This window comes from Hylobates moloch, unplaced genomic scaffold (assembly GCF_009828535.3).
Source record: "Hylobates moloch isolate HMO894 unplaced genomic scaffold, HMol_V3 SCAFFOLD_6, whole genome shotgun sequence".
NCBI classification, from domain to species: Eukaryota; Metazoa; Chordata; class Mammalia; order Primates; family Hylobatidae; genus Hylobates; species Hylobates moloch.
This window is the reverse complement of record NW_026652281.1, coordinates 119,560,864-119,581,851: the sequence shown is the minus strand read 5'-3', so window position 1 is coordinate 119,581,851 and position 20,988 is coordinate 119,560,864. Positions and strand designations below refer to the sequence as shown.

At 43.8% G+C, this 20,988-nt stretch overlaps 1 long non-coding RNA gene across 1 annotated transcript; it reads right to left on the bottom strand.

Moving 5' to 3' along the window:
- LOC131383657 (uncharacterized) lies at nt 1-20,369 on the bottom strand. The gene is made up of 3 exons (XR_009213836.1): nt 20,343-20,369; nt 4,376-4,488; nt 1-139 (listed from the first exon to the last, which is right to left on the bottom strand). It is a non-coding gene; the product is annotated as an uncharacterized LOC131383657 (long non-coding RNA).
- Nucleotides 20,370-20,988: the final 619 nt, after the last annotated feature.

Here is a 20,988-nt window from a genome sequence, read left to right as displayed (position 1 = left end):
CCAAGGAATCACACAGAGAAATGTGAAACTGCAACTGTCACAGCTTTTTGCAAGGAAGTATCCAGTGTCCTCCGACCATATAAGAAGGGGATTTCACGTCATTTCACTTAAGAGCTTCCCCCAGGAAGTGAGCTGATATCTGAAGGAAGAGTAAGAGTTGACTAGTTAAAGAGATATGGCAAGGCTTGTGAAGAACACTCCAGATAGAGGCAGCAGCATGTGCCAAGGCCCTGTGGCAGAAAGAATGATGCCAGTGAGGCTCAAGTATAGAAAGCAAGGGGTGGCAGGGCATGGTATGAAGGGAGGCCAGCCAGGGAGGTAGAAGCCAGTGATAGAAGAGAGAAGCTGGTGGACTCCATTCTCCACCATCTGCAGACAACCATGTAGAAGCCACATATACGCGATCATCCTCTCTCCCCACACACCTGAATTATAACACTTCCCTAGACCCTCTGCCAAAGGACACAAATAATCAGTATCAGCATGCATGTTTCTGGCCTGGATGCAAATATGAAACTCTGAAATGTATTTTCAGACACGAAACTTTGGAAGCTGAAGTTGTATTTGCTAAATACGTAGATCTTTCATGGAGGCTTTTATTCATTCCATTCAGCAGGTGGAGTAGAGGAAAATGCTTTTTATTCCCAACATATTCCCTTAAACCCAAAAGGAAAAACAAGGTTTGCCAGCATAGCTGAGGTGCAAGTTAGAACAGGGAAGCAATGATTCTGTTCTGTATCTGAGTCTCATTCATAGTGAAAACATGAAGTAATTAGCTTCTTATTGCTGTACTTCCAGAGATTCTGAATTTGATGTTTCTGTCCAAGTTTGGGTAGCTATCTACTATTCAGCCCAAAAACAAATGAAGCAGCTTAAAAAGAATCATACAACCAAAAACCACCTGTTTCACAAGCTACAAAAACAGAAAGACAACTTGGAAACTTTTCAGAGATGGTGCCAGTTTCATGATTCAGGGACAGGAGAAGGGGAATTGGCTGGCTGGAGGCAATGTCTTAATCTGGGTATGAAAATAGACAACATACATATGTTTTTATAGATCTAAGGAGGAAAACTCAACAGCTCACATTACTTTTCAGAAACTAGCTCCTGGCCAGGCGCAGTGGCTCAAGCCTGTAATCCCAGCACTTTGGGAGACCGAAGCGGGCAGATCACGAGGTCAAGAGATCGAGACCATCCTGGCTAACACGGTGAAACCCCGTCTCTCCTAAAAATACAAAAAAAATTAGCCGGGCATGGTGGCGGGCGCCTGTAGTCCCAGCTACTCGGGAGGCTGAGGCAGGAGAATGGAGTGAACCCGGGAGGCGGAACTTGCAGTGAGCTGAGATCGTTTCACTGCACTCTGGCCTGGGCAACAGAGCGAGACTCCGTCTCAAAAAAAAAAAAAAAGGAAAAGAAAAAGAAACTAGCTCCTTAGAGTCCTAAGGTCAAATAGTGATCCCACGGAAAGAACAAAGAAACCAAAGGGAAATAAAGTGAATAGAGACATAATATTTTTGGTATTCCAGGTTCTATAAGAAACATGACTGATTCTTTATAATAACCACTCTGAATTGATCTCATTCCTTTTTCTAAAAGGCATGGGACTGGGTGCCATGCCTCACCATGCGAGCCATGGTGGCTCACATCTGTAATCCCAGCACTTAGGGAGGCCGAGGCACGTGGATCATTTGAGGTCAGGAGTTCGAGACCAGCCTGGCTAACATGGAGAAACCCCATCTCTACTAAAAACACAAAAATTAGCCAGACATGGTGGCACATGCCTGTAATCCCAGCTATTCGGGAGGCTGAGGCACAAGAATCACCTGAACCTAAGAGGCAGAGGTTGCAGTGAGCTGAGATCGTGTCACTGCACTACAGCCTGGGTGACAGAGTGAGACTCTGTCTCAGAAAATCTCAGAAAAAATAAATAAATAAATAAATAAATAAATAAATAAATAAATAAATAAATAAAAAATAAATAAATAAATAAATAAATAAATAAATAAATAAATAAATAAAAGTTTAAAAGTCATGGAGATCTGCCTTCCTGACAACCAAACAATAAAGTAGTTTCTGAATTCCTGGTATGGAAGAAGAGATTGTAATAGACACCAAAGAAACCAGAGAACAAAAAACCGACACTATTGAGAGGTTCACACTCACAACTTGGCTGGAGAATGTGATATACGAACAAATCATTAGAATGTAACAGGAGAGCACTAAGAGGAATATGGACTGGATGCTACCAGAACACAGGTAGGAGGAAAAATTCTTCCCAGGGGAGTTAGGGAAGACTTTCCAGACGTGTAACATTTCAGTTCTATCAGAAGAGACAAGCAGGCACTATGGTTTGTATGTTTGTATGTCCCCAAAATTCATGTGTTGACACTGAATCACCAATGTGATAGTGGTGGGAGGTGGGACCTTTGGGAGGTGATTGGTCAATGGAATTAGTGCCCTTATAAAAGAGGCCTGATGGAACTGCCTTGTCTCTTCCACTGTGAGGACAAAGCCAAAAGGAGCCATGAACCACTTTCTACGAACCAGAAAGTGGGCCCTTGCCAGACACCAAATCTGCCAGTGCCTTGATCTTGAGCTTCCCAACTTCCAGAACTGTGAACAATAAATTTCTGTTGTTTATAAGCTATTCCGTCTGTGGTATTTTTTTTACAGCAGCCCAGACAGACTAAGACAGCAGGTGTCTACCAGGTGGGGAAGTAGGAAAAGGAAGCAGGACCATGGAGTCTCACCTCACTCGTGGATTAGATACCAGAGAGTCACGCATGAAGGGGAGCCACACGTGGTCAAAGTCACCCCCGACAAGCCTGAAGGGAAACACATGTACCATCCTTGGGCAAATCCAACACGGCCGTTCCTTTCTCCCAGATGGAAACAGATCACAGATCACTGCTTCTTCAGCTGAGCACCAGAGGAAGTCACTGACATGTGTTTAGGGGCTACATCCTATGAATACAGTGAATAATTAAGCACCATAATCACCCTTGGCCAAGAAGTGCTCCTGGTATGAGAGGCCCAGAAAACTGGGGTAACAGCAGGCTCCCACCTTACCTCTCACTGCCCTGGGAGCACAAATGCAAGGAGTAGAAGGATGAGCAGATCACCCACACTATTTACTGCAACTTTTTCTTTTCTTTCTCCTGAGTAAGTAAAGTTTCTTTCCTGTGAGTTAATTGTGTGTATGATGTCACTTTCCAGCCAAGTAGAGGGCACAAGCTCTGGAGTCCTCTGATGCCAATACTGTATTTGTGATTTCCCTAAGACATGGTCTCCCTATCTCTAATACAGAGAGAATAGCATAAGGTTCTTCACACAGTTGGCATGAGGATTCAGTGAACTAAGCCATGCAGATTACACAGAAACACTGTGAGGCACAGGGAAAGTGGTCCATGAGTATTTACTATTGCTGCTATTATTATGACTCCAGTCAGAGAAGACAGCACGGGTTTGGGCACAAGTACAAGAACACCAGGTTTAAAGGATGTTGAGCAGCACAACTTGCCAGAGGTGAAGCCTGTAAAGTAGGAAACTTACTTCACAAATCTGGGGAATTTGGGAAGGTTCTTTATTGCAGGACTAAGCTTCCACTCTGCCTTTAGGTAAGAAGGAATCAGTGGAGATTTTAAGCAGGTAAGTCATAACTTGACATTTCGATTAAACTGAGATAGCTCTAGCTGTAGTGTGGAAAAGAAGATGGGAAAGTCAGCCAGGAGGCTCCTGCAGGAGCTTGGTATTGAGATAAGGAGAAAATAAATTGGCCGGGCGCAGTGACTCACACCTGTAATCCCAGCACTTTGGGAGGCCGAGGCAGGAGGATCACTTGAGGCCAGGAATTTGAGACCAGCCTGGCCAACACGGTGAAACCCCATCTCTACTAAAAATACAAAAATTAGCTGGGCGTGGTGGCATATGCCTGTAATCCCAGCTACTCAGGAGGCTGAGGCATGAGAATCACTTGAACCCAGGAGGCAGAGGTTGCAGTGAGCTGAGATCACGCCACTGCACTCCAGCCTGGGAAAAAGAACAAGACCGTCTCAAAAAAAAAAAAAAAAAGAAAGAAAGAAAGAAAATGAATTGACAATGATGATGATGATAATGACGATGATAATAATAGTCTTGGTGTGGGTCCCCCAAAAACAGACCCTGAGACCATGACTTGGGTGCAGGTTGAGAGGAAAGTCCAAGAAGTACATGTTGAGGGAGGAGAAAGACGTGGAAGGGAGAAGGGCCAACAAAAGGCATATCCCTGAGCAGGTCACTGCTGTAGAAAACTGGCCTTAATTCCAATGGGGGCACTCTGAGGAATTATGGAGGAAACACCTAAGAATTGCCCAACAAGGGAAGCTGGGGTACTTACCCATTGACTTCCATCCTTCTCTGGTTGAGGGTTTCTACTAGAGGTGTAAATCCCAGGACTTCTGGGCTGCTCTGCCTCTGGAATGACAAGCTCCTGGAGCACCCGAGGAAGTCCTTGGGGAGAGAAAGAGAGAGAGGCAGGCTTTGAGGTGGGAAGCTTTGAGTTTGATTGGGAACTGTCCTTGAGGGCTGCATGAGAGCTCAGAAGTGGCTGACAGGATATGGGGGGTTGGAGAGGAGGAGGAGGAGGAGGAGGAAGAGGAGGAAGAGTAATTGCAGCAGGCAACCTTTACTGGGTGTTTCCCATGGGCCAGGCATGGTGCTAAGCACTTCATATAAATGCATTATCACAGTCTACCCTTACAACCCTCAGGAGGTGACGATGCTATTTATATCTTCATCTTATAGATGGGGAAACTGAAGCACCAAGAGGACATATGATATACCCAAACTCACACAGCAAGTAAGTGATGACACCCATACTTGAGCTCATGTATTCCGACTCTGGGGTCCACACCTTCCATCACTACTCTATACTGCACCAGAGAGAATGGCAACATGCTGGGAAGAAGGGATGAATCTGAGAACAATTTAGGGTAGTGCTGTCCATAGAATTTTCTATAACGATGGAAATGATATCTGTGCTGTGCAGTATGGTAGTCATTAGCCACACGTGACTCTTGAGCACTTGGAAATGTGAATTGTGTGACAAGAATTAAAATTTGAATTTTATGTAAATTTAATTAATTTAAATTGAAATAGCAATGCATGGCCAGTGGCTACTGTACTGAACAATGAAATTTTAGGAGTTAGACTATCCTGCACTGAAGAAGGTGATGGTGACTTAGAACTTCACCAACATGATGATGTTATACTACATGGTGACATGTGCCACAGTAAGTTACTAAGAGTATTTAAAAATCTGAAATTAGGGTGGGCGTGGTGGCTTGTGCCTGTAATTCCAGCACTTTGGGAGGTGGATTGCTTGAGCCCAGGAGCCCAGGAGTTTGAGACCAGCCTGGGCAATATGGCGAAATCCCCTCTCTACAAAAAAATACAAAAATTAGCCAGGTGTGGTGGCACACACCTATAGTCCCAGCTACTGGGGAAGCTAAGGTAGGAGGATCTGTTGAGCCTGGGAGGTTGAGGCTGCAGTGGGCTGGGATCGCACCACTGCACTCCAGCCTGGGCGACAGAGTGAGATCCTGTCGCAAAACAAAATCTGAAATTAATGAATTTTAAATTTTTTATTTTAAAATATTATCAAATGAATGCAGATCCATAGTTTAAAAAGTCATATGGTAGGCCAGGTGCGGTGGCTCACGCTTGTAATCCCAGCACTTTGGGAGGCCGAGGCGGGCGGATCACAAAGTCAGGAGATCGAGACCACGGTGAAACCCTGTTTCTACTAAAAATACAAAAAATTAGCCGGGTGTGGTGGCGGGTGCCTGTAGTCCCCGCTACTCGGAGAGGCTGAGGCAGGAGAATGGTGTGAGCCCGGGAGGCGGAGCTTCCAGTGAGCCAAGATCGCGCCACTGCACTCCAGCCTGGGAGACAGAGACTCTGTCTCAAAAAAAAAAAAAAAAAAAAAAGTCATATGGTACTATAGGGTTTATAACAAAAAACGGCAGCCTCCCTTCGCATGCACCCACTTCCTGCTCCCCAGAGGCAACTACTTTCATTTCCTCTAGATATTGGATGAGGCCCACCGCGTTACAGAGGAGAATCTGCTTTACTCAAAGTCTAATTAAATGTTAACCTTACATAGAAGATACCTTTACAGAAGTATCTAGAATAATACTTGACCAAATATTGGGGGACTGCAGCCTAGACACATTGACACATAAAATTAATCACTGGACAAATTAATAGTAATTCCCTAATATCATCCTTCAATAAATCCTTAATAATTTTTAAATATCATTTAATGCTAATTTCATATTCACATTTAATTAGACTTTGAGTAAAGCAGATTCTCCTCCGTAACGCGGTGGGCCTCATCCAATCAGCTGAAGGCCTGAATAGGAAAAAGACTGACCTCCCTTGAGGAGGAATGAATTATGCCAGCGGACAGCTTTCACACTCAAACTACAACATCAGCTCTTCCTTTAGGTATGTTTTTCCTTATTTATTTTGATATGAGAGTCTCACACTTTGTCTCCCAGCTGGAGTGCAGTAGCATGATCATGGCTCACTGCAACCTCAAATTCCTGGCCTCAAGGGATCCACCCACCTCAGACTCCTAAGTAGCTGGGATTACAGGTAAGTACTACCATGCTCTTACTTGAGTTTTCAGCGTGCCATCATACCCTGCAGGTACAATGGACTTGCCAGCCTCCATAATCATGCAAGCCAATTCCTTAAAGTAAGTATCTAACTATCTCATACACACAGACACACACACACACACACACACATACACACACCCCCTATTGGTTCTGGTTCTCTGGAAAACTCTAATGTAAGTTGTTAAGCAGTGGGTGTATGAGTGTTTGTTATACTATTCTTTTTACTTCTGTTTTAAAATTCCCAAAGTAGAGAGTCAAATCAAAGAGGAAAATTAAAAAATCATAGCAGTACGTGGGCAGTATTGGGGGTTCATTAGTCAAGTAGATGAGGTTTTTAAAATCCTCAGGAAGCAGGAGGAGGTAGGAAACTAGGTCTTGAGCTGAAGGTAGGCAGGAACCGCAATTGAGACATCTGCTAACCAGGAGTTTTGAAGAACTACACTCTAGTCAGAGAAGGGATGGATAAAAAAAATAGCCTATTCATTGGCCTGAGGATGTGGCTCTCTTCAGCCCTGTGCCATGAAGAAGAAAGTTCTCCAAGACTTTAAAATCATGAGCCTGTCCTCAAGACAATTTGGGCTACAAAGTTATACCTGCTTGGTCTAGGAACCCTTAGCCTTAGAAATTAACATAAGAAAGAGGTCTGTGATATTCCTGGGACACCAGGTGACAGCAAAGAAAAGCCTCTCTGTAGATCTAAAGCCCTAAATCAAGATGCTTGGTGTTTCCATGTTTACTGCACCCCGATCAATAGCTCATAATTCAAAAACTACTTACAAAAAGTTAAAAGAGAGTCAGCAGACATAACATAAGGCACTTCTGAACATGCAAGAGCTTCAGATACTGAACATTCAAGAGCTTCAGGACACTGACTAGATACAGGCCATAAAATAAGCATCTTTAAAATGATCCAATACGTTTTTCAAAAAGGACTTAAAATTGAGAAATAAAAAGGCTATCATAAACACTAGCGATTTAATTCAGAAAGTAACTAAATAAAACTTCAAATGAAAAATGGAGACATTGCAATTAAAAACCCAATAGGCAGAAACTTCCAGAAATGGCAGAGGATTGAAGTGGTTTTGAAATGTTCCCACCGATAACAATGATAAAAACAGGCTTGGGGAAAAAAAAAAAAACAACTTTTTTTTAAGAAGAACTATTTAAAGACCCTGGAGAGAATCCAAAAGCAGATAGAAGCAGGAGACTTTAATCTTAAAAACTGCCACAGGAAGGAATAGGAATTTCAAGTTTATGTCTTTCTCACCCGAGGGTGATGCCCAACCCTCACAGCTAGGGCTGTGAAAAACAGCCATGGAAAACCACAGCCTTACTAGCTAAAGGTTCCACAGATCGGAGTTCAAGGCTGAAAAGTAGCTAGAAGTCTACAGGAAAAGTACTGGCAGCAGAAAAACCACTGAAGAAGTATAAAACTCTGAGTATAAACTCTGTCCAGGTCTCTGGCCAAAAGCTAAACTACACATATGTGGTAAAAGACCCTAAGGAACCTGGTGAAAAAGGAGACAGAAACCAGAGAGAAATCTCCCCTTGAATACAGAGCTATGTGAATGTGTTGCCTTTTAAAAACAAACAAACAAACAGACTTAGTACATTTCCTAACCATGCACAGTGCAGGTGGCAGAAAATTGAATCTTGCAGCCTTGAAATGTCAGAGACAGCCTAAAGTCAGCCAAATAGCTACAAATCAGGGAGAGGGAGCACCTATAAGCAAGAAAGTGCACAAAGAAGGTGACTTCCGTCTCTGCTGAAATCCTTGGCTAACTACCAAATTACACAGAAACAGGGAAAACCTCCAAAGGGGCAGGCAGAAAAGCAGCAATAGGAAGCCATGAGAAGAGAGATAATGGCTGCTGTGTATCACAGGGGGACAAAGTTTGTGGTTGGAGACTAAATTAGTCAGCTGCCTACTAGAACAAAAACTCAATAGTCCTCAGAAGAATACAACAGAATCTAGAGTTGCCATAATGTATTATCTATAAGGCCCAACTTTCTTTCTTTTTTTTTTTTTTTTGAGACAGACGCTCTGTCACCAAGGCTGGAGTGCAGTGGCAGAATCTCAGCTCACTGCAAGCTCCATCTCCTGGGTTCACGCCATTCTCCTGCCTCAGCCTCTCCGAGTAGCTGGGACCACAGGCACCCACCGCCTCGCCCGGCTAATTTTGTTTTTGTATTTTTAGCGGAGACGGGGTTTCACCGTGTTAGCCAGGATGGTCTCGATCTCCTGACCTTGTGATCCGCCCATCTTGGCCTCCCAAAGTGCTGGGATCAAAGGCATGAACCACCGTGCCCGGCCTGAAGGCCCAACTTTCAACCAGAAATTACTATACATGCAAAGAAACATTAAAGTGCACTCTACACTCAGAGAAAAAGGCAGCCAATAGAAACTGATTCTGAGTGGCTCCAGATGTTGCATTTAGCAGACAAAAATCTTTAAACCAGTTATTATAAATATGCTCAAAGAATCAAAGCAAAATGTGGTATACATTGAATGAACAGCTTGGAACTCTCAGTGGAGAAATTAAAACTAAAACACATATAAAATTAAAAAGGGGGAAATTCTAGAGCTGAAAAGTACAAAATCTAACACTTTAAAAGTTCACTAGATGGGCTTAACTGAATATTGGGGATGGCAGAAGGAAGAATCAAGGAACATGAAGATAATGCAACAGAAATGCCACATACAAACAACAGAAAAAATGAAGATTGAAGATAAATGGAGAGAACCTTAGAGACCTGGGGGAGCAATATCCAGATGTTCAGTATACATATGATTGTAATTCCAGAGGAAGAGGAGAGAGGAGGGAGTAGAAAAAATATCTGAAGAAATAATTATTGAAAATTTCCCAAAGGGTCATAAGGAAAGTTTTAGGGTTGATAGAAATGTTCTGTATTTTGAGTGTGGTGGTGATTTCATGGGTATATACATTCATCAAAATGTATCTAATTGTACAATTTAAATAGATATGCTCCTATTAACAATAGCAAAGACATGAAATCAACCTAAATGTCCATCAATGACAAATACATGGTGTATTCCATGGTGTATATGTACCACATGTACTTTTTTATGCAGCCATAAAAAAGAATGAGACCAGTCTTTTGTGGGAACATGGATGGAGCTGGAGGCCATTATCCTCAGCAAACTAACACAGGAATAGAAAGCCAAATACCACATTCTCACTTGTAAGTGGGAGCTAAATGATGAGAACTTATAAATATAAAGGAAGAAACAACAGACACTGAGGTTTACTTGAGGATGGAAGGAAGCAGAGGAACAGAAACGATACTTATTGGATACGAGGCTTAATACCTGGGTGATGAAATAATCTGTACAACAAACCCCCATGACACGAGTTTACCTATGTAATAAACCTTCACAGGTACCCTCGAACCTAAAATAAAAGTTAAAAAAAGAAAACTTGGGAAATTAAAGGAGCAATAAATGTGATGATTTTGAACTTAAAATAAATATTAATATAAATAGGCATGCATTATTGTACATAAATTCAATCTCGATAAAGTTGTTTTAAAAAGTAAATGATGACATAAACTTCCCCCCTCCATTAAAAAAATCCTAATGTGGCCGGGCACTGCGGCTCACGCCTGTAATCCCAGCACTTTGGGAGGCCAAGGCGGGTGTATCACAAGATCAGGAGATCGAGACCATCCTGGCTAACACAGTGAAACCCTGTCTCTACTGAAAATACAAAAAAATTAGCCAGGCTGGTGGTGGGCGCCTGTAGTCCCAGCTACTCAGGAGGCTGAGGCAGGAGAATGGCATGAACCCGGGCAGCGGAGCTTGCAGTAAGCGGAGATGGAGCCACTGCACTACAGCCTGGGTGACACAGCGAGACTCCATCTCAAAAAAAAAAAAAAAAAATCCTAATGTATGGGTTAAATATATTGAACACATCCGAAGAGAATACAGAAAACAGAAAAATAGATTTGCAGAAATTAACCAGAATGCCATGTGGTGAGATAAATGAGCAGGGCAGAGGCATGAAAAATAGAATGAGAGGAGAGTTCCTGTAGGACAGAAGCGTGGAAATGTGGTGAGATGGTATGTGGAGAGATTATCACCGATGATTTTCCAGTTTTGAGGAAAGACAAGAATCCTGAGGTTCAGGAAGGACATGGAGTCCACTTCAGTACAAATAAAACCATATCCACATCTAGGAACACCTTTGTGAGCATGAAGAATGCCACAGAGAATATCTTAAAAATAGCTCGAAGAGCCAGGGGTGGTGGCTGACACCTGTAATCCCAGCACCTTGGGAGGCCAAGGCGGGCGGATCACCTGAGATCGGGAGTTCGAGACCACCCTGACCAACATGGTGACACCCCGTCTCTACTAAAAATACAAAATTAGTGGGGCATGGTGGAGCATGCCTGTAATCCCAGGGAGGCTGAGGCAGGAGAATCGCTGGAACCTAGGAGGCGGAGGTTGCGATGAGCTGAGATCATGCCTTTGCACTCCAGCCTGGGCAACAAGAGTGAAACTCTGTCTCCAAAAAAAAAATAGCTGGAGGAAAGAATGATGTCCTCCACAGTGGCATTTACAGTGGCAGCAGACTTCTCAACACAACGACAGTGGCCAGGAGAGAGCAGAATCTGGTCTTCAAAAAGCTGAGAGAAAATAACCATCAACCCGCCCGGCTGGTGCCTCATAACCAACTGCAGATCCACTTCTGAACTTCTGTTTTGAACCTTCTCATGACCTCTTCATTCTCAGCCATCAAAATAGGTTCAGTCTCTTAGGCTATTAAGGGATTTTATTTAAAGTAAACAGTGTTAATGTGTTCAGGGTGTTAATGACATACTACTGTGGCCTGCCAGTGTTGACCTAAGCCACTTTTATTATAATATTACTAAAATATGCACAAATATATAAAACTAGGTATAAACCTCATATGCTTATAGTTCTTTAAATTATAAAGTTGTTTAATAGTAAACAACTATTAAACCCAAACAAATGTGTAAATATATATGTGATTTATTTATAAATTAAAAACAAAGTTATAGTGCCAATAAAATCCAAAACATTGACATAAATGTGACAGAATGCACCATCCGTTTATCTGTTGATGGACACTTGAGCTGTTTCCACAGACAAAATACCAGATTCTTAGAATCTAGAATCCTGCAATATAGTTTTATGCTTTCTGATTCACTGTGGGAGGCCAGCATAGTGGCTTAGAATGATGGGTCTGGAGTCAGACTGCCTGGGTTTAAATCCCACTGTGTGATTTGGGTAAGTGACTGAACCTCTTAGTTTCTATCTGCTTTCCTGTAAAGTGGATATAGTAAAACACTTACTCATGGGGAAGTTGTGAAGATTCAATGCAACAATACAAGGAAAGCATTTAGCCCTGTGCCCAGGACACACAAAAGGCTTCATAAATTATTATTATCATTGTTGTAGTTACTCCTTTTTAATGATAAACCCATGTTAACCTCTGTTCCATTATTTTGAAAGGCTAATCAACTTAATGAGACCCCAAAATATAATACCAAAAGATTATTCAAGGAAAAAATCCTAATGAACTTAGGACCTACAGAGCTAGCTCTGTGTTCACCTTCACCTGCAATGAATAAGGTATCAACCACCAGGCTTTTTTGAGTTTGGAATGCCTTAGTGTGGGCCACTGATGACTTAGTTTTCACACTGTCTTCTCTTCAGTCTACCTTGCGATGGGGTAGTATTAGCCTTCCCTTGGTCCCTGTGTGAGCATCAACTTCCATGCAAACTTGGGAACTGAAAGTGTGGTCAACACTCCCTGAGTGATCATCCAGGTGATCCAGAATAGGTTTACAGTCCTTTCATCCTTTCAAAAGAAAACAGAAACACACATAGACACACTAGACACACACACACGTACACACTTACTCCCCCCCCCGCCGCCACACACACACCCCTTCTGGAACTCTCTGACACTTAACAATGTGTACGTGGACTCTGGTTCTCTCTCTCTCTCTTTCTCTGTTAGATTTAACAACTTCCTGGAAAGAAGGGTTTTAAGCCAAAAGAATCTCTTGGGGTGAGAATATTAGGCTTGGCGGAAGGCTACGGCAGGGGACTGGTAAAGGGGAGGGTTTGTTACACTCTAGGGTCAAAAGAATGCTTATGCACATAAAAAAAACCAACAAAACTCTGCTATATATCCAGTCAACAAAGAGGGCAAGCCCAGCTGTACAGAACGATAACCTTATACTTTTTAGTCTCTATGGGGTGGCAATTCATGATAAGAAAGGCTAGACTGAACTCCTATCTTTACAATGTTTATCAGGGGAAATTTAATAGGCCAACTAGCAACATTGGAAGAGAAACTGCACTACTTAAAAATACCATTGCTTTTTAATGACTTTAGCCCCTACTGTATACAAATGAAGCTACTTAAATATAAATTATAGCTATCACTTAATTAAAGAAAGTCTATTAAGTTCTTTGTCACAAAGGTGCATCCTTGAAGGTAATCATAATCTATTTCTCAAACATTTTACAGTTCAGATTGGCCCTACTACCAATCGTTCTAAATGAGTGCGGAATTAGCTGAGCTCTGAGTCTGGGTAGGTTCAGACACATCTTACAAATAAAAACAGATCCTGCAGAGTGTGAAAGCTTCTTCCCACATGGTACTTTTGGCCCCTATCTCCTTAAGTCTTCTCCTAATGGCCTGGCAAACCCTGTGGAGAAATGAAGCAAGGGCCAAAGTCGATCACATGAGATGCTATCAAAGACTACTTCCAGACCCAAGCAAACGATTACACCACGACCTGAGCCAGGGCACAAACAGAGGCTGGCTCCCCCGATGGGCCATGGGCCACTTCCACGAGTCCCCTTTTCCCATAACCAAATTCTGACTACCGTCTTCATCCTCTCAGGACACAAGAGACATTAATGGCAAAAAAAAATGGGTAGAATTCCTAAAATTCTTTAAGCTTATGAAATACAAAGAACAATTACTAGATTCATACAACGTATCAGATTCTTAGAACTAAAATCTTCCTTCCCCTGCCAATTTAAATTAAAAAGTAAGGGTGGCAAAAGAATGAAAAGCAGGTAAGCCCAGGAAGCTGAGGTTGCAGTGAGCCAAGATCACATCACTGCACTACAGCGTGGGTGACAGAGCCAGACCCTGTCTCAAAAAAAAAAAAAAAAAAGTCCAGGCACAGTGGCTCACACCTGTAATCCCAGCATTTTGGGAAGCCAAGCTGGGTGGATCACTTGAGCCCAGGAATTCAAGGCCAGCCTAGGCAATGTGGTGAAAAGCCATCTCTAAAAAAAAAATGCCAAAAAAAAAATTAGCCAGGTATGGTGGTGTGTGCCTGTGCTCTGGAGGCTAAGGTGGAAGAATCGCTTGAGCTGGGAAGGTTGAGGCTGCAGTGAACTGAGATCATGTCACTGCACTCTAGCTGGGGCGACACAGTGACATCCTATCTCAAAAAAAAAAATTAAAAGCAGAGACACAAACAAATACTTGTATGCCAATGTGAATAGCAACATTATTCACAATAACCAAACAGTATAAATAACCCAAGTTCCCCCTACATGAGTGGATAAAGAAAATGTGTTAGGCCGGGCGCGGTAGCTCACACCTGTAATCCCAGCACTTCGGGAGGCCAAGGCGGGCGGATCATGATGAGGTCAGGAGATCGAGACCATCGTGGCCAACACGGTGAAACCCAGTCTCTACTAAAAATACACAAAAAATTAGCCGGACGAGGTGGCAGGCGCCTGTAATCCCAGCTACTCGGGAGGCTGAGGCAGGAGAATGGCATGAACCTGGGAGGCAGAGGTTGCAGTGAGCCAAGATCGCAAGATCGCGCCACTGCACTCCAGCCTGGGTGACAGAGCAAGACTCCATCTCAAAAAAAAAAAGAAAAGAAAAGAAAGAAAAAGAAAATGTGTTACATACATGTAATGGAATAGTACTCAGCCATGAAAAGGAATGAAGCATTGATACGTGCTACAACATGGATGAAGCTTAAAAACGCTATGCTAAGTGAAAAAACCCAGATATGAAAGGCCGAGTATTGTATGATTCCATTTATATGAGAATATCTAGAATAGGCAAATTCACAGAGATAAAAAGTAGATCAGAATTGCCAGGAGCTGGGGGAAATGGAGAGTTATTGCTTAATGGTTACACAGTTTCTTTGTGGGGTGATGGCAACGTTTTGGAAACAGATAGTAGTGATGGTTGCACAACAGTGTGAATGTAATTAACACCAGGTACTGATTTGTACGTTTCAAGATAGCTAAAGGGGAAAATTATATATGTTTCAACACAATTTAAAAAAAAATAAAGGACTTGAATCACTGGAAACAACACAAACGTCCTTCAACAAGTGAATGAATAAACAAATGGTGGTACATCCATATGTTGAAATAAAATGGAACCAACTATTGATATACACAACAACTTGGATTGATCCCAAAGGCATTTTGGTGAGTCAAAGAAGCCCATCTCAAAAAGGTGACATGCTGTAGGATTCCATGTATATGACATTCTCAAGAAGACAAAACTACAGGGATAGAGAACTGATGAGTGGTTGGCAGGGGTTAGGGGTCAGGGAAGCGTATGCTTATAAAGAGACAGCACAAGGGAGCTTAGTCGGGGTGGGTGATGGAACTGTTCTGAACCCTGATTATGGTGGTGGTTACAAGAATCTATACAAATGTTAAAATTCATAGAATGAGTCACCAAATTTTTTAAAAATCAAGTTATTGTTTTTTTTGAGATGGAGTCTTGCTCTGTCACCGAGGCTGGAGTGCAGTGGCGCGACCTCAGCTCACCACAACCTCCACCTCCTGGGTCCGAGCAATTCTCCTGACTCGAAGTAGCTGGGATTATAGGTGCGTGCCACCACGCCAGACTAATTTTTGTATTTTTAGTAGAGATGGGGTTTCACCATGTTGGCCAGGCTGGTCATGAACTCCTGATCTCAGGTGATCTGCCCACCTCAGCCTCCCAAAGTGCTGGGATTAGAGGCGTGAGCCACTGTGCCCGGCCAAGTTATTTTTTAAAAGTGGGGTAGAAGGAGAAATGGCACCAATTGCTATCACTGCCCTTACAACTCTGATTTCCTGTTTCTTTTCTCTTTTTTCTATTTTTATTTTAGAATTAAGGGGTACATGTACAGACATATTACAAAGGTGTATCGCATGATGCTGACATTTGGAGTACAAATGAATCCATCACCCAGATATTGAGTATAGTATCTGTGGGTTTCTTAATCTCTTAAAATTGTCCAAAGATCAGTCTGGGGGGAAATACAACTTGTAAAATTACAATAAAGGGTTTATATTTCTATTCCTAGAAGAGATTCTTTCCCTGCACCTCATCCACCCACATATAGTCACACTGTCTTTTCAGCCTTGATGTCTTTCCTGGACAAAACTTCTTTCACTTGAGAAAAAGAAACGTGGCTGTGTCCCAGTGATAATGTCCACGGAGTCCTGGAAAATACTGGAACACACATCTATCACGGCACAATGAGGGCAGTGCTCAGAACCCTGCCGCTCAGGTGCAACACTGGCATGTTCTCAAAGTACAGGTCTCCTAGGTTATTTAATAAGGATAGCCCCTGAAAACCTTCTGGTTTCATGACTGTGAGTACCTGGAAGTACCCAGTTCCACAACAGCCCATACAGGCTCCATCTAACAAACACACACAAAAAACTGTGGGAGACCCTGGATCCAGCCCAGTGGTCTGCAGGAGAAAAATGCCGAGAGAAAGCTCCCAGCTATCTCATATTTCGGTGATAATTCATGCTGAACTGGCAGCTCTGGCCTTTGGAAGCCTCTGGAAGCCCCTGGAACATTATTTATGGCAGCTACAGACAGCTACAGGCCCTGGATGTGAGATGGACAAACCTGGGAGAAAGCAGAGGACTGACTGCCCTGTTTTATCTCACCATAGGCTTCCTCATCTCTCCTGTCTGGGTAGGGGTGTCACCCAGTGAAGGAGTATTTTACAAGCAAGCCATTCATCAGGACTCCTAATTAAAAAGCTGGAAAGCCTAACACTGGAGTTGGTTTTGCCATTTTCCAACACCTCATTAACCTCATCACTGATCGTCTGTTGAGGGCAGGATGCTCAGGAATTACTACATAGGATCTATCCTTAATGGTCAAGCAGAAAGAGAAACAGCAACCCTGCTTAAAAAAAAAAAATACTTCCCCCAATCCCCCAGATCATGAACAAAACAGGAAGGATGTGAAAAGGGGAGGAAGATCTGCTTAAACTTTACTAAATTTAGGAATATGCACTTTTACCCAGAGGAAAATAGAGGAGGAATATTAAGTAACCCATTTTTCATAGGCCTTTCTGGTAAAGGGGAAGATGTTTTCTCAACTTCTCTCTGAAACAGACAGCTAAGAATAAATAGCTAGGGTTTGACCCATACTGTGGACCAAAAGTTGTACATTTTGTGAATTTTGAACTTAGCCCAAGTATTCCTTTTTTTACTCAACTGCAAAACTAAACTTATGTTTTAAATACATAAATAAACCTCAGGGATGGAGTTCAAACTGCAACCATGTCCATTTATTTTCCATGACTGGTGAACTGAAACACAACAATATTCACACAAAGAAACCGATATTTCTATGTTTTTGACTCTGGTATCATGGAAATGAGAGGAAGAAACTAGGTTGTATTCAAGCAACCATGACTTTTACTCTATCTCATTCCTAGTGAAAAATTGGTAATACTTGAAGGAGATAGCCCCAAGTGGCGGGACAAGACCCAAAACTGGACCTGAATCTGTGATGCTCTCACTGACCCACCAGTATCAGCCTGTCTTCCTTTGTTGGTTCCCTACAAGAAGGAACAGAGCCCATTTTTTCCATCAAAATAAGAAATCAAGAAACCAAACAATGGATTTTTTTTTTTTTTTTTTTTTGAGACGGAATCTCACTCTGTCGCCCAGGCTGGAGTGCAGTGGCGTGATCTCGGCTCACTGAAAGCTCTGCCTCCCAGATTCACGCCATTCTCCTGCCTCAGCCTACCAAGTAGCTGGGACTACAGGCACCCCCACTGAGAGGTGACAGCGTGCTGGCAGTCCTCACAGCCCTCGCTCACTCTCGGCGCCTCCTCTGCCTGGGCTCCCACTTTGGCGGCACTTAAGGAGCCCTTCAGCCCACCGCTGCACTGTAGGAGCCCCTTTCTGGGCTGGCCAAGGTGGGAGCCGGCTCCCTCAGCTTGCAGGGAGGTGCGGAGGGAGAGGCGCCAGCGGGAACCGGGGCTGCGCTCGGCGCTTGTGGGCCAGCTGGAGTTCCAGGTGGGTGTGAGCTTGGCGGGCCCTGCCCTCGGAGCAGCCAGCCGGCCCTGCCAGCCCCAGGTAATGAGGGGCTTAGCACCCAGGCCAGCAGCTGCAGAGGGTGTACTGGGTCCCCCAGCAGTGCCAGCCCATCCTCACTGTGCTCGATTTCTCACCGGGCCTTAGCTGCCTTCCCATGGGGCAGGGCTCGGGACCTGCAGCCCACCATGCCTGAGCCTTCCACCCCCTCCATGGGCTCCTGTGCAGCCAGAGCCTCCCCAACGAGCGCCACCCCCGCTCCACGGCGCCCAGTCCCATCGACCACCCAAGGGCTGAGGAGTGCGAGCGCACGGCGCGGGACTGGCAGGCAGCTCCACCTGCAGCCCTGGTGCAGGATCCACTGGGTGAAGCCAGCTGGGCTCCTGAGCCTGGTGGAGACGTGGAGAACCTTTATGTCTAGCTCAGGGATTGTAAATACACCAATTGGCACCCTGTGTCTAGCTCAGGGTTTGTGAATGCATCAATGGACACTCTGTATCTAGGTACTCTGGTGGGACGTGGATAACCTTTATGTCTAGCTCAGGCATTGTAAATACACCAATGGGCACTCAATATCTAGCTCAGGGATTGTAAATACACCAATCAGCACCCTGTGTCTAGCTCAGGATTTGTGAGTGCACCAATCAACACTCTGTATCTAGCTGCTCTGGTGGGGCCTTGGAGAACCTTTGTGTCCATACTCTGTATCTAACTAATCTGGTGGGGAGGTGGAGAACCTTTGTCTCTAGCTCAGGGATTGTAAATGCACCAATCAGCGCCCTGTCAAAACAGACCACTGGGCTCTACCAATCAGCAGGACGTGGGTGGGGCCAGATAAGAGAATAAAAGCAGGCTGCCTGAGCCAGCAGTGGCAACCCGCTCGGATCCCCTTCCACACTGTGGAAGCTTTGTTCTTTCGCTCTTTGCAATAAATCTTGCTACTGCTCACTCTTTGGGTCCACACTGCTTTTATGAGCTGTAACACTCACCGCGAAGGTCTGCAGCTTCACTCCTGAAGCCAGCGAGACCACGAGCCCCCCAGGAGGAACGAACAACTTCAGACACGCCACCTTTAGAGCTGTAACACTCACCACAAAGGTCTGCAGCTTCACTCCTGAGCCAGCAAGACCATGAACCCACCAGAAGGAAGAAACTCCGAACACATCTGAACATCAGAAGGAATGAACAACTCCAGACGTGCCACCTTAAGAGCTGTAACACTCACCGCAAGGGTCCGCGGCTTCATTCTTGAAGTCAGTGAGACCAAGAACCCATCAATTCCGGACACACCACCACGCCCGGCTAATTTTTTGTATTTTTTAGTAGAGACGGGGTTTCACTGTGTTAGCCAGGATGGTCTCGATCTCCTGACCTTGTGATCCGCCCTCCTCGGCCCCCCAAAGTGCTGGGATTACAGGCATGAGCCACTGTGCCCGGCCAATGGATTCTAACTCTTATCTTTTTTTGGCCTACAGTAAGTTAGCAGGGCTATGACATTGCTACCCAGTCACTTGGATCTTTTCCAAAAAGTTGCAACAGATACCTCTGCAATCAGAATGGAATGGCAGACACAAGTCCAGATATTTTATCTCACCCAGTTAGAAATTAATGGTTCATGTGGACAGATCACTAGACAAGCAGGAACATGAATGTATCTGCAAATGTTGACATCCTAGACAAAAAATACTGAAAACCAGTGGTTTGTGAAACACAGAGGGCACCCATATGAGCCACAGGCTGTCTCCTCAGACCCACAGCTCCTCTCACCTTTTACAATCCTTTTTGGCTGGCTTTTCCTCCTCTTCTTTCATATAAGGGTCTATTCTTGGCTTCTTCCACTCTCCTTGGGGAGCTACAGCTGTTCTCATCCCTTCAAGGAGAGCCTGTTTCCTGTTGGCTCTCAATCTATGTCTGCAGCTTCTTTTCTTTTGGAGCTACAGGTCAGTATGTTTAACTGCCCGCTGGCCATTGACATGTGGATAATCCACAAACACCCTGAGACTCATCTGCTTTCCCTTCCTCAGTCCCAAATCTATTCTTTCTGTATTTGTTCCTGAAAATTCTGAGCTCCATAGCAAACATCATTCCAAAACATTTCCTTTGACGCTCTCTCGGTCTCAAAATGAGCGTATTTCCAGCAAGGAAGCTAGAGGTGATGATGTTGTATAAATTTGCCTGCTGGCCCCTGAGGCTGGGGAGATAGGTATAGGCAGGTGAGGCTGGAGTGATGCAGAGCCATTTCCAGAAGACAGGAACTGATTGTGTGAAAGTTGGGGAGGCTGATCAAACAATGCACTATGGGCTCTGAGAGCTTTCAATACGTACGCTTGCTATAATTGTTTATAAAGACCTACCTCATTGTTTACAACGTGAAGAAAGTTAGGAAAGTATGCAGAGTTTGCTTAGGTCTTCAGGATCTCAGGACATACGAAGCTCCCTTTAGCAAAGGCATTATGTTGTTAAATCAAACTCAAAGTCTTCTAAAGAAAGACAGCACAATCTTCTGGAAGGAATGAATGACTGGCAGTGTCAGACGCTTGTCCCCTGACTTTCTGCTCTCTGCTTTAAGGTCCTTCAGCTGTGTCTGACCCTGTCTCTAGCTGAAGCATTGACAAAATTCCCTTTCTCTGTTTCTGCTTCTAATGTCTCAGACCAGCTGGTAATTTTATACAGAACATTATAAAACAAACAAGCAAACAAAAATAAAGCACAGGTATTTCCTCACATAGTTCTAGGACTTAAAAATCTAGACATAATTTAATCACCAATCTCTTTTTTTTTTTTTCTGCAAGCCAAATTTTTTATTTGTTCATTTCTTCTCCTCCCTCCTCTCCCTTCCCCTCCTCCACCTTCTTTTTCTTTTTCTTTTTTTAGACAGGGTGGCTGGAGTGCAATGATGCAAACACAGCTCACTGCAGCCTCAACCTCCTGGACTCAAGTGGTCCTCCCACCTCAGCTTCCCAAAGTGCTGGGATTACAGGCATGAGCCACCACCCCCAG